Source organism: Euprymna scolopes, chromosome 10 (assembly GCF_053919585.1).
Source record: "Euprymna scolopes isolate OS-2025 chromosome 10, ASM5391958v1, whole genome shotgun sequence".
Lineage (NCBI taxonomy): Eukaryota > Metazoa > Mollusca > Cephalopoda > Sepiida > Sepiolidae > Euprymna > Euprymna scolopes.
In genome coordinates, this window is record NC_136491.1 from 39,143,662 (window position 1) to 39,159,547 (window position 15,886).

Consider the following 15,886-nt stretch of genomic DNA (forward strand, 5'->3'; position numbering starts at 1 on the left):
CAGATACTACACTTTGATCTTGTCGCCCGGTCCCCGGAGGGCGCGCGGGCAGTGGATGGCAGAAATTGCTGAGAATGCAGTTAGGAGATTCGGAGTTCCTATTCCGTCGCGGTTATCACCTGACTAAGCCCAGAGGAATAGTTGGCCGAAACGACGTGAAACAACAACTAAGAAAGATGAGGATAATAATCTGCAATAAATAAATTAATAAATAATAATCATCTCAATAATGAATTCCGATTAAAATAATATATAAACGAGACTTTTTTTACTATGGCATTTCGATATTATTATTATTATTATTATTATTATTATTATTATTATTATTATTATCATTATTATTATTATTATCATTATTATTATTATCATTATTATTATCATTATCATTATTATTATTATTATTATTTTTATTATTATTATTATTATTATCTTATTATGATTATATATAACATTGGTTTCCTTTTCGCTTCTTATGCGAAGCATTAAGATTCGAAATACCATGGTCTAAATAGTTTTCTTTCTATTTTACATGTGTTTCTTTATTTAGTTAATGATCAAATAAGTTTTTGTCAACTTCAAAGTCATCAACTGTTTCTTAATATCGTTTGATCTTCTTATCCTTGTAGCGCTTTCTATATCTTGGTACATTATGGTACAAAGATAGTTTTGTTATTATCTTTATTATTTTATTGTGTGTATATATATATATATATATATATATATATATATATATATATATATATATATATATATAATTAAGTATATGTATATCTTTATATATTCACATGTGTGAAAAAATAGCATATCCTAATTTTGATCCACATAATTGTATATAGAAGAGTCACTCCTAACTAATCAATCGATCTTTACAAATTAAAAAAAAAAAAAAATGCAAGGTGTGAGTTGTTGTAATATTAGTTATGTTTAGTTGAATTCAGTTTTATTGAACAGAGGTGGAACCCCTATGATAAAGATTCCGATTGTTTCGATTTTTACGAAATTTTAACAATAGATCATCATTATTATCGCATCTCTTTACAATAGATATTAAGATATTAACCATCACAAATGTGATATTCTCTTAATTTATATATATATATATATATATATATATATATATATATATATATATATATATATATATATATATAATTCAAACACGATAGTATTTAAATATATGTTTAAGTGGCAGTTTTAGTCATTTAGAACTGCTTTAAAGCTTCACCGCTCACACATTTTTCGACCAAATTCCGAACAATTATTACAGTTTACAGATCACCTTCTCAGCTATATTGTGAAAAAAATATTTTCAATTTTCGTTCAGTGAAACAAAGGTTATGATGAATTTACTGGTGTTCAAATTCGTAAAAAAAAAAAAAACGTAAGGAGTTGAGCAACGTTTTTTATGACTAGTTTCCATAGCAACCACGTCGTCTCAGCAACTACTGTTGCTACCAATTCATCGCTCTCACAAAAAGAGAAGTAACAAGTGAAACAGAGAGAATGAAAGAATGAAAAGGGAGATAATTGGGGGGATTTTATTGAAAGCAGACGAGTGTCGTGCATTGGTATTACATATGTGTATGTTATGTTTATGGGGCAAAAAAAAAAGATTGAAATTAGACAAAGAACAAATGAATTTACTAGAAGCCTGGAAAAATCATGGATTACAATAGAAAAATGCGAGCATGAAAAGTAATATGATTAAGCTTAAATATGGAAAAGTAAAGGATTAGTTGTTAAAACTGGAAGAGAAAAAAACAAGATATTCTAGTAAAAAAATATAATAAATTTATAACTTAAATATTGCAGCATTAAGAATTGTTTTTAATTCAATTTATAACATTATAACATTGCCATATTTTTTACTAGAATATTTTGTCCTTTTCTTTTCCAGTTTTAACAACTAGTCTTTTACTATATCACCTTGTTTAAGCTTAACCATATTACTTTTCATGCTCGTATTTTTCTATTGCAATATATATGAAGACTGAAGGATCGGTCAAAAATTATGTACTTGTAAAAATAGTTTTTAAATTTTTTTCATAATATTATTTTGTATTCCTGCACGTCACAATTGAAAACGAATAAAGAAAAGTTATAAGCTTTTATACTTTTCGTATTCCTTTTTATACATTTCCATTCATATATATATATATATATATATATATATATATATATATATATATATATATATATATATATATATATATATATATAATGTTAAGATATCCACGTATGCTCCTAGAACAGTAATTTAAAGGTTATCAGGGTTTTATGAAGCATAAAAACCACGTTGTTGTTTCTTTTATATTTAATATTTCATTTTTATATTTCAAGCAGTCTTCTGCTCTTGATCACAAAAATGTAGCGAGGTGATAAAACATTATTAGATTATTATTAAGAAGTTATTATTAAATTATTAAAAATTCATTCGGCTACATTTTATGACCAAGAACGGAGCATTGCTTGAAATATAAAATAAAGTATTAAATATAAAAAACATCGCTTTTATGTCTCATGAAACCCTTATAACCTTGAAATCATATATATATATATATATATATATATATATATATATATATATATATATATATACTAGCAGGGAAACCCGACGTTGCCCGAGTTTGAATGATGATCAACGAATATTTCACATTCCTATATTTTTATTGCCATCGAAAACCGTGAAATCGCCCGGGAGGAAGCTTCACGTGCCTCCACGCAATAACTTATTGCAAAATATATGTTATTCTACATTGCACTCTAGAGCACCCACTGTTTTTTTTTTTTATAAAATTATTTTATGTAGGTATCTTTCCAGTTAACAAAAAAAAAAAAAATGAAGAAATTTACGCGCGGAGTTTGAGCCCACAGACCACATCATGCAAAAAACAAAACAAAAAAAAAACAACAACACACTATCAACTTACCCAAAGTAGAATTTTCATGGCCCGTCGTTCTATTACTGTTACTAAGCAACGACATAGAAAAATGGCTTTACCGATGATAGATAAATTAAAATGACGGTTTCGATTATTGATTATCGGTAATAATCAGGAGTATTCGGAGACAAAACTAAACTAAGATTATTTCCAGACTTATACACTGAAGTTATGCTAAAATTTAAAGGAAATCTATTCAGCCGTTTCGGAGTAACGAACGAAGTCACACACACAGACAAAGTTGCGTTTATATAATTGTACCTATTTACTATGCCTCCCCACGGGACAGAGTTAGACACCAGGGTCGTTTTTTAACGTGGAGAAAAGGTACAAAAATAAAAATTGTCTCAATCGTGAAGGATTTCTCCTCCACTGAAAGAGAACGAGAAATGGAAGTGCAGCATCTGAAGAACAGATACTACACTTTGATCTTGCGTTTATATAATTGTAAGGAAGAGACATATATGCATATGTGTGTGTGTTTATGTGTGTGTGTGTGTGTGTGTGTGTGTGTGCACGCGCGTATATATATATTGTATGTGTGTTGATAGAATAAGTGTATAAAGTTAATAACAACGATAACTCAAATTTATGGATGTTATGGTTTGTCTATATTTACTAAAATACTTCATTAAAAAAACAAAATTTTAATTTTCTTTCTTTGAAGATTGTAACATTGGGCATGGAGCACCCAAACCATCTGCCAACATTGTCCTGCTTTTTATTGAAACCAACCGAGAGCTCTTTTTAGTATCATCTTTGTTCCCTTAAACGCAATTGTCTAGATCTCTTTTGCACTTGGTTCACCAGGAATATTAGTTAGGACTTCAGGTTCTTCTTCATAAGCCCTGTGGCACCTATAATAACTGATATGATTGAAATCTTCCTAAGATTCCAGTTTCTTTTCATATGAGACCTTGGTATTTGGTCTGTTTCTCTCTTTAAGATTTGTTTAGACCTCCATCATTATCTTCAATCTTGGTTGCAACTCTCTCTCCGACTTATTCCATATAACTATGTCAGGTTTGACAGCAACATTTTCAAGGTAGGTGACTGTAGGTATTACATGGTCGTAATGTATGGTATATAACTCATTTCCAACGGTGCTTTCAGGTTGATATTTCTAGTACTTGCTGTTTCTAGGATTTGCTACTATACTGGATGTTTAATTTTTTTATCATATTTGAAGACGACTATGTTGCGATCTACAGGAAAGCGAGTTGTCAATTCAAATCCATCACCACTGGCAGTGTGGACAGAGAAAAGAAAATGTTTTTCTGCTGTGGTGTGATTATAATTTATTTCAGAAAATATTTTGCAAAGAGAAACTAGAATTATTTAAACTATATTTTAGCATAGATAGCGGTGTATTATTATGATTGTTTATTAATTAAAATAAGTTCAGAAACTGAGATAATAATATAACATATGTCATTCTCAACTGTTCTTTCATGTCAAATACAAGTTTCACACACACGATTAATTAGACACGTATTCTATTTACTCGGTCATTTCCCTTTCCTACTCATTAAAAAAAAACAACATTTGGTCTGATTTACAAGGTAGCTTCAATAAGTTTCCAAACTTTTTTCCCTATCGGCACTTTTATTGATAGTACACACTAGTCCCCTTCGAAGTAATCTCCTCTCGATGTCCTTTTGTGTGAGCGTATCAATGACCCTTGACACAGCGTCTTTCATCTCCTCATTTGTCTCATAACGACAGTCTCTAAGAGTTTCCTGGAGCTTAAGGAATAACCAAAAGTCACAGGGAGCAAGGTCTGGACTATAGGAAGGGTGGGGAACTGTCTTGATACCCTGTGATATAAATAGTCTGTGATCTTCTCCGAGCATCCTTGGGACAAACTTTGCGCAAATCTTCCGCATCTTCAGTTCCTCGCGAATAATTGTGAGTACAGATTCCGCACTGACATTTAACTGTGCACTTATTGTCTTTATAGACACTCGACGGTCCTTGTCCGTGAAATTCTTTATTTGGTCAATCAACGCTGGTGTTCTGACTTCCTTACTCCTCCCACACTTCTCACCATCCCTCCCATACATCCTGACTTTCTTGAATCTCTTATGCCACTCAAAAACTGATATTCGATTAATGAAAGATTGTTCAAAAGCAGTCTGAAACATTCCATACGTTTTTTTGACATTTTTCCAAGTTTAAAACAGCCTTCTTCTAAACTATCCTCACGTTCCGATTAAATTTTTGAAATTCACAAGCTGTTACAATCAGACTTTAGTAGGGTGTATTCCAATTCCTGCTGAAGAGAATCTTTTTGTCGCAAGGATCCGTAGCGTTTTAGATAAAGTACTTAGTAAAATTCAGTTGTCAAAATTACACTTCTAGAGTATGAAGGTTCAATACTTAGTGGGAGCAACATTCAAAAACACAATTGCGAACAACTTCACTGTCATGGCTAACGGAACGAGAGCATGGTATCCTCGTGGATTAAACAACAAGAGTTCCGTTCGAAATTCCGTGCAGATTCCTGAGTTTAACAGAAAGATTCCCGAGTTCAACGGAAAGATTCCCGAGTTTGACAAAATACATCTGAAAATGGTCTTAAGTTACATCGACCGAAACGTTGTGAAAATAACACTCAAGATAAGAACAGTAGTGTGAATAATCCAAATAATACGACTAAATGTTTTAAAATATATTTTAATCACACCAAATATATGTTATAATATTCTTTGGTATTGGGATTGAGTTAGGTTCGAAAAATCAATCCCATATTAATTGATCAGTCATTTGAAATTTACTTACAAAGTAAGATATCTCAAAGTCATCTATATTTCTCATCTATATGTCGTGTGAGCCATGCTGAACTTATTTCATATACATTCGAAATCTCTCGTTCACGCCATTCTCTGTCTCTCTCTCTGTCTCTCTCTCTCTCTATCTCCCTGTCTCTTCTTCTCTAGCACGTTTATTAACAGTCGAAAGAAACAGAAAGTATAAAACAGAATCTTTATTTCGAACCCCAGAATCTGCACGGAATTTCGAACGGTACCCCTTATTTAATCAGGTATGGGTAGTCACATATCGAGGGTAAAAAGAAACCATCTATCTTTATAGGGCGAAGTAAAAATTATGGACAGAAAAGAACGATGAAAAGTAAGACGACGACCATCGACTAAGCAGACGCAGTACAGAATTTAATGCAATATGGAGTTCATTAACTTATCTGTTATTCTAAATGTTCTGTCCTTAGTTCGCACGTTACGCTTTGTAAAAGGACATACATATAAAACTATAGACATCAAATAATTATTTTTTATGCCTACATATGCTAGTGTTTCATGCTTAGGCAATCACCAGTGCAGGATATGACGATCAACGTTGGTTGAAGGATTTGAACCCCGCCACGAAGCCACTTTTGACTCTATAAGCAAGGAACATACTCTACAGTTACCGTTCACCGACACGAAATAAGGAAATTTCAACATTAACGAAGCTCAACGTTTAATACAGATGAACTTAGAGTGAACAAGTAACAAGGAGTCACGATCTCACGCACACACAATCTCATTTATCTCATTTTACTATTTACTATTCATATATCTACATACAATTATATATATATATATAAATAAATGCATGAATACCATATATATATATATATATATATATATATATATATATATATATATATATATATATATAATGAATATGCGAGTTGGGAATAATTTTCCCTTTTAACCAATTTGGTACCCTCACATGGAGAGCGGTATATATATATATATTATTTTAAAAATGTAATTATCCACTGACACGTGTTTCGTCGTCTTACCGCTGCCCATGTGGGGGTACCAATTTATTCCCAACTCGCATTTAGGTAAAAATGCACTTTCGTAAATAATTGAATTCATTCAAAACATACCGCTAAAACCAAAACAAAACAACATCTAAGTAAATTGCGATATATTCAGACAGTTGGCGAGATGGTCCAGAGGTTAAGGGTTTAGGCTCATTACCGCTGGGTCCCGATTTCGAATCTCGCTGGATACAGCCACTCTGGTGGGTCGTGGACGACGAAAACCGTGTCAGTGGATAATTACATTTTAAAAATAATATATATATACCGCTCCCCATGTGGGGGTACCAAATTGGTTAAAAAGGGAAAATTATTCCCAACTCGCATTTAGGTAAAAATGCACTTTCGTAAATAATTGAATTCATCCAAAAAATATCGCTAAAACCAAAACAAAACAACATATATATATATATATATATATATATATATATATATATATATATATATATAATTATCCACTGACACGTGTTTCGTCGTCTACGACGCATCAGAGTGGCTGAATCTAACGAGATTCGAATTCAGCCACTCTGATGAGTCCTAGACGATGAAACAAGTGTCAGTGGATAATTATATTTTAAAAATAAAATATATACCGCTCCCCATATGGGGGTACGAAATTGTTTAAAAGGGAAAATTATTCCCTAGCTCGCATTTAGGTAAAAATGCACTTTCGTAAATAATTGAATTTATTAAAAAAATGTATCACAAAAACAAATAACATCTCTCTCTCTCTCTCTCTCTCTCTCTCTCTCTCTATATATATATATATATATATATATATATATATATATATAATTTAAATAATAACGTTATTATTTCAGCACGGATCAATAAGTGCATGAGTACCATATATATATATATATATATATATATATATATATATATATATATATATATATATATATATATGTATGGTACTCATGCACTTATCAATAAGTGCATGAGTACCATATATATATATATATATATATATATATATATATATATATATATGGTACTCATGCACTTATTGATCCGTGCTGAAATAATAACGTTATTATTAAAAAAAACTTTCTTAACATTGGGAGGAGAGGGTGTTTTGTACCTATTCTGTACTTTAACCTTACAATTGAAAAAAAAAACATATCATAAAACTTTAATTAAACATGGAAATACGTTTTAAAAAATAGCGCGGATCAGTAAGTGCATTAGCACCAAATATATATATATAACTAAACTACCCGTGACCCGTTGGGTTGTATGTTATATTAACTATGGAATTCATGTATGAGCGTGACACTTGTGACGTAAAGAAAATAGGTTTTTTTTTCATAACAGAAACATTTCTATGAAAGTATATTAAAATGAAAAATCACGGACGGATCACTCAAACATGAAAAAAATAATCCTCCCTATTCGTGTAAAGTTACCTATTTTTCCGAATAATGGCTCAAAAATCGAAAAATAAACATGATTTTTCTACGAATCGAACGCCGACGAAAGTCATTTAGCATCAAAAATGCACATGATGAGAAATATAAGAAAGAAAAACGCACATGATGAGAAATATAAGAATGAAAACCCATATTGGAATCCTTCAACCAAGTTATAGAAACTTTAAATCTAAAAAGAAATAATTAATAAAACCTGAAGCAAAAAAATAAAACCTAAATAAATAAAATAAACAAATATTGAAATAGATTAGTAAATGTGTCAACAAATTCACCGTTCTCACACAGCTATTTTGTATCTAGAAATGTAAACAAAAAAATAAAAAAAGAAGGAAGGAAGGAAGAAATAGGGACGGATAGAGAGTAGTAGTAGTAGTAGTAGTCTTGGCTTTACTACAATTGTTCTTATGTATGTCAACGGGTTAAAAATTTTTAGTTCTAAGAAAATATCGACAGTATAGTTGTAATAAAGAATAGTTGCAAAACACCTCCACTCTTCCCATGTTAAATAATAATTTCGAAATAATAACGTTAATATTTCAGTGCGCAGGTCAAAATCTGCAAAAGAAGCGATTTCTATTTATTTGTTTACGTTGTAATGGGTTAATGTTTATGCGCGCGCAACCGGATGTCGTAAACCGGAAAGTGGGTTACATCACTCGCTACAAGGTCATTTGAGTTTTATAATTATATCGATAAACAAGGGATACAATTACAATTAAGTACACACATATATAATCAAGAGGTAAAAATTAAGTTTACAAGCCAAAAGCACTTGTAAACTTAAGCAATAAAAATATTAACATTTACATAGTAATCCCAATCAAATAAAAAAGCTCAATACAACCAAGATAAGGAATAGAGTTTGTCATAAAAGAACGCAATTACAAACTTTAAATTATAATTTACAAGTATTTATTGTTCGACAGGATACTCATAAAGAAAGTATTAATAATCCCTTAATCCGTGGAGTTTCAAAGAATGTGCACTTTTCATTAGGGGAAAAAATTTAGCAGATAATTATTATAACAAATCTATAAATTGACTGGTACTAGCATAAATTGAAACTGAATTATTTGAAAACAATTCATATGTGCAAAAATGTTAGTGTGAAGAGTTTATGGAATGGAGTGAAGAAAATAAATGAAAAATGAAAGTGAAAAGTTATGCAATCATTAAGTTGTTCCAAAATGGCGAATTAGTCATAGGATTCAATGTTTTCATAAGAAGCAGTCCGAGTTGTAATATGCAATATTGATATAACTACCCTAATCAAAAATCTAAAATGTGTGTAATCCAATTATTAAAGTAATTCTTTTTTAATTAGAGACGGAATAACTGGTATAAAAAGCACTCATAACCAGCGGAAAGTTTGTAAATGACATTTAAAGAATCAGTTCAAAGATGCACCAGAAATAAAGAAAGATCGTGTTGTTATGAAAAGGGACAGATCCTAAGAAGACCGTAAGAAAGCAAACTAGATAAATTTGAAAATGATATTTGGAAAAGGTTAGAATCGAACCCATTAGGCAAGTGTTAAAAGATGATAGATATTTAATCCTAGGAATGAAGAAGGACTGTTCATTCTTTTAAAAATAACTGGATATTAAATATGTCAGTTAAAAGTATGGGCAATACAAGTTTAGAAATAAAAACAAAATAGTTAAAAACAATACAATTCAATTTTTGTTTAGCAGAGGCGTGTAGAGGCATGTGTAAAGCGCACGTGTAATTTGGAACGTGAGAGAGTTACATTGTTTCACCACGGCTCTGACGTCATCAAGAAAGGATATTCCAATATATTGAGACAGAGTTTGAAGTTAGAGAGTCACAGTCAGAGTCGAGTCGGCCACACTGGGAGCTGACAAAAAAAGATTCAAGCCTTTTCGATTACATTGTCTTCTCTCCCTTCCCCCTCTCGCCTCCAAATTATAATTTACAGTCTTTAATTGTGTTCTTTTATGACAAGCTCTATTTCCTATTTTGGTTGTATTGAGCTTTTTTATTTATTTTTTGTTTGTTTGTTTTGTTTTGTTTTTTATTATATATATATATATATATATTATCCTATATTTATATATATATAATAATCATATATATATATATAATCCTATATATATATATATATATATATATATATATATATATATATATATATATATATATGTTAATATGTATATGCGTTTTAAGTTTACAGGAGCTTTTGGCTTGTAAACTTAATTTTTACTTCAGGATCATATATGTTACTTTATATATATACATATATATATATATATATATATATATATATATACATACATAAAGTTGAAGATCTACGAAGACAGAAGTGGTACCATTAAATAAGCGACCTTTTTTGTTTCAGAATTTATTTTTCCACTTAGTGCCTATCATTCTCAATGCACTTTTGCCAGGAATTCAATAACGCATTTTTGTTTCTGGCATACATCCATGACAGTGGTTGCCTTTTTGGGGTCATGCAACATCAATATATTCAATAGAGATGGAACTATTAAGTCACGAATGCATACGATCAGTCATCGCAACAATGCAATTTTCAATTCCATTTGATCCATTCGGACGGAATTTAAAAATCGGGGGCGACAAAAAAAAAAAACAAATAAAAAAGCTCAATACAACCAAAATAGGAAATAGAGCTTGTCATAAAAGAACACAATTAAAGACTGTAAATTATAATTTGGAGGCGAGAGGGGGAAGGGAGAGAAGACAATGTAATCGAAAAGGCTTGAATCTCTGACCATTATCATCACCAGATGGTATGATTAAAGAATCAACATCATATTGTAAACTGTCTGTCGTCATCCCACCTACTGAAAACGTAAATTTGATTTGTCTATCATCTTAAAAGAACTTTGTATAATTCCCTTAAAATATTATGTGTCTGTCCCCATCATCGTAAAGAAGTATCGCCCCTCTTCTATGTTAAAAAGAACTGTTGCATAAATGTCTCAGCTCCGCATTAATAATAATATGAAGTCCCCAGGAATCGTCACAGTCGTGGTGGCGAGGTAAACAGTCTATAAATGTCATTATCATCCTCTGTATTATGTCTCTGATATATGTTGTATCCAATATGAACTCCGACTATATGACAGTGTCATTGTAACCCACACAGGAATTCTTATTTTTTCTTTTGAGTATCATATCGAACAATAAATTCTTGTAAATTATAATTTACAATTTTTAATTACATATATATATATATATATATATATATATATATATATATATATATATATATATATATATATATTAGCAAAAGTACCAGTCGTCGACTGGGTTCAAAAACAGCATACAGAAAATGGACTGATTTATGAAAGTATGATAGGTTATGAAAAAGAAGGGTTGTAAAGAGGTAGCTTCGAATTTGGGGGTATTAAAAAACCAAATGCAAAATATGATGAACGTAAAAATAAAATAGGTAAACCCCATAATTTATTATACCATACCTGTTCACGCTGAAACACTTATCACAATATTCTGTGGATCTATATTAAAAAACCTAGTTAAATTTTGTGACATATTTCCATTCTATGGAGGTCAGGCGCGAACGACCACCTCATAATTTTATTATACCATTTTTCTTCAAACTGAAACATAATTATCAAAGTATACTTACGCAGATAGATATGAAAAGTCTTTATTAAAGTTTGTGCCTATTTCCATTCTATGGAGGCCAGGCGCGAACGCAGACCCCACAATTTTATTATACCATCCCTATTAAAGTTAAAACATACTTATCAAATATTCTGATGTACATCTATATCAGAAACACTTGTAAACGTTTTTTTTAATTCTTTAATTTTTTATTTCCATACTTTGTGGACCAGACGCGAACGCAGATGCCACAATTTTAATGAACCACCATTCTGCCAGATCAAACATACCCATTCCTGTGTCTCGATACATTTTCTATCATTATATGTGATCAGTTTTTTTAAAAATAGTCAGCCATATAGGAGCCTATTCGTGACCACACACACACACACACACACACACACACACACACACACACACACACACGTCGTCCAAGAAGTAGCCCCCGATTTTTAAATTCCGTCCGAATGGATCAAATGGAATTGAAAATTGCATTGTTGCGATGACTGATCGTATGCATTCGTGACTTAATAGTTCCATCTCTATTGAATATATTGATGTTGCATGACCCCAAAAAGGCAACCACTGTCATGGACGTATGCCAGAAACAAAAATGCGTTATTGAATTCCTGGCAAAAGTGCATTGAGAATGATAGGCACTAAGTGGAAAAATAAATTCTGAAACAAAAAAGGTCGCTTATTTAATGGTACCACTTCTGTCTCGTAGATCTTCAACTTTATGTATGTATATATATATATATATATATATATATATATATATGTATATATATAAAGTAACATATATGATCCTGAAGTAAAAATTAACTTTACAAGCCAAAAGCTCCTGTAGACTTAAAACGCATATATATATATATATATATATATATATATATATATATATATATATATATATATATATATATATATATAAAGTAACATATATGATCCTGAAGTAAAAATTAAGTTTACAAGCCAAATGCTCCTGTAAACTTAAAACGCATATACATATTAACATATATATATATATATATATATATATATATATATATATATATATATATATATATATATATATATATATATATAGGATTATATATATATATATATATATATATATATAGGATTATTATATATATATAAATATAGGATTATATATATATATAATAAAAAACAAAACAAAACAAACAAAAAAAACAAATAAAAAAGCTCAATACAACCAAAATAGGAAATAGAGCTTGTCATAAAAGAACACAATTAAAGACTGTAAATTATAATTTACAAAAATTTTACAGGATACCCATAAAGAAATGTTAAGAAAAAACTATTTGTTTTTCTTCTCTTCGGGTATTTTCTGCGTGTTGACATTTTATCACGTTTAAGCGTGAGGTCTCACAATACAAGTTTACCAAATAGGTGGAATATAGACAGAGGAGTAAGCGAGAATATTTCAAACTCATAATATTTTTATAACCCAATCCATATTAGCGATATCCAGAGAAACTCACACGGATGTGACGGCACGTGAGATGAAAGCGAGCAGAAACAATTAGATTTTGAAAAAGACCAGCTTGGGAGTTTGAAGCAAATGATCACTTACAAACGTCTTAACGACACAATTGGAAATTGCGCGCGGAGAACGATGCTGGTCTACCTGTCTGTCAGTTTGTCCATCTATCTGTCTATACAGCTATCATTCTGAAAATCACTTTGGCTAATAGTTTTACTTCTCTCATTCATAATTAAGTGTAAATGGTACTTGTGATTATATTACCTTTATAAGCCTCCATTCGGAAACTCTTTTCTTTAATTTTACGCACAACAACGAAGAAACAACGCTCTTAGCCACAGAGACAACAGGGAAAGCGAGGACTTACGAGAAGATTGAAGCAAATTTGAGGTAACAAGTGAAAATACAGCACTGAAAGAGAAACAAGAGAGCATGCAACATATATGTAATTTCGATTTCAAGGTTTGGTTGGTTGGTTGTTCTTGTTTTACATCAACCCTTTTCAGGTTATTTAATGCCGAATCCAGTGATTTTGAAGAAATATTTTTTAATAGAATATGCATTTTTTTTTAAAGTCTGTTTCTATTTAACCTATAGTTGAAACCCTAACAGGTACTACCACTCCGGATAAGAGTGGACCTAGGAGCAATGGCAATTAAAGGGCGGCTCCACACTCCCCAAAGCCAACAAGTTGAGGCCTCATTATCGGATATAGTTTAAGGTCATATCCAGGACTTCGACTTCAAGGAAGAAAGAAACAAAAGACAAAACGTGATAAAAGCAAAACTATATCGATAGTAGTTGTTTTTTTTTTATTTACAAAAGACTTACCGTGTATGAAGGCCCAGAGGTCACTCGAGGATAAGGCTTAATGTGTGTATTGTAGTCATTGGGACAGTTGCGTTTGTAGTGGCAATTTGGTATAATTAGATTATATACGAGGACGGTTCAAGTTGGACTTGAAGGCAACGATATTGTAGTCAGCTGGAAAGCAGACCAGCAGAACAGAATTCTACAGGCGGGAAGTTATAGGGGAAAAAGCTTTGTTCATATAATCCATGTTTAAGTTTGAGTACCGATAGAGAGTGGGGGAATTTGTTGATAGTGCTTTTTGCTAGATGAGTGTTTTTAATGAAAGATTGGCGAGGAGGGACCATAGATTGGAACTCAGTCTAATATTTACCATGAAAATAGCCATAGAGCAGGGACAGGCTCTCAACGTCTTTTCTGTGGGAAAGAGGTTGAAGAGAAGAGAAAATGGGCATCGCATCAGTTCATATTTCTTTTTTTCTTTCAGTAAAAGTAGGAGATTATAGAACAGGGTTATCGTCGCGAGAAAGATATTAGTGGGATAAAAAAAAAAAAAACTACTGATATTAATAAAATACAGTCCGCAAAATTTTTCTTTTCTTCTGGTTGGTTGGTTGGTTGTTTTTGTTTTACAGCATATCAACCCTTTTCGGGTTATTTAATGCCGAATCCAAAGATTTTGAAGAAAAATATTTTTAATAGAATATATTGTTGTTTTCATGTCGGTTTCTATTCAACCCATAGTTGGGACCCAAACAGGTACTACCACTCCGGATCAGAGTGGACCTGGGAGCAATGGTAATTAAAGGGTGACTGTACACTCCCCAAAGCCCACAAGCTGGGGCCTCACCACTGGATATAGTTTAAGGTCATATCCAGGACCCTTAATTCTTGATAAAATACGCTCTACAATATTCATTTGTTTTTGCAATGCATGTGTGTTTATATTACACTTTTACCGATATCCGTTAAGCTAGTTTTTCTTAATCATTTCTTTCAGGACGTGTGAGGGCTTACAGCACAATTCAACCGTTGGAAAAAAAAAGGATAAAGAAGGATATATAAATAATAATATTAATAAAATACAGGCTACAATATTTATTTATTTTTCTCCTCTTTTCTCCAGGTATTTAACAAAAGTAATAATAAAGATCTATGTACAATATTTATTCATTCATTTATACACACATTTCATACATTCATATATTTATTTTGATATTATTTTATATTATAGTATTATTTATACATTCGTTTATTATTTTATACAGTTATTTTTTTAACGATTTATTATTTTTTTACAGAGCTGATAAGAATGATGGGAAGTCAACAAATTTGTTCCTTTTTCAGCGATGAAGTGGAAGATGACGGAGAAAAGTGGTGATTGGTGCGAAAGGAGCTGAGCGGATCAATAAAGCCAGTATTGAGTGGGACGTTAGCACAGTGGTAGCTGCTGGAGCGGTAGCGCACAAGAGATGTATGACCTACATAAACAAGAAGCAGATAGTCTGAGGATTAAGAAGTGACGGTGAGTAAGTCATTGGGTGGGCCAATTTCGAGTCCAGTCTGTTTCACCGAAACACTTTCACTTAAGGATGTTCGCAACCTTCACGTAAGTACACGATGTCCTTCTAGAAAGGATTATAACTAGAAAGATAACGGTACAATTACACTGAGTGAGTTCCATTAACAAAATCTATATATCTATAAAAGTGAAAGTGTGTGTGTGTGTGTGTGTGTGTACATTTCCCTA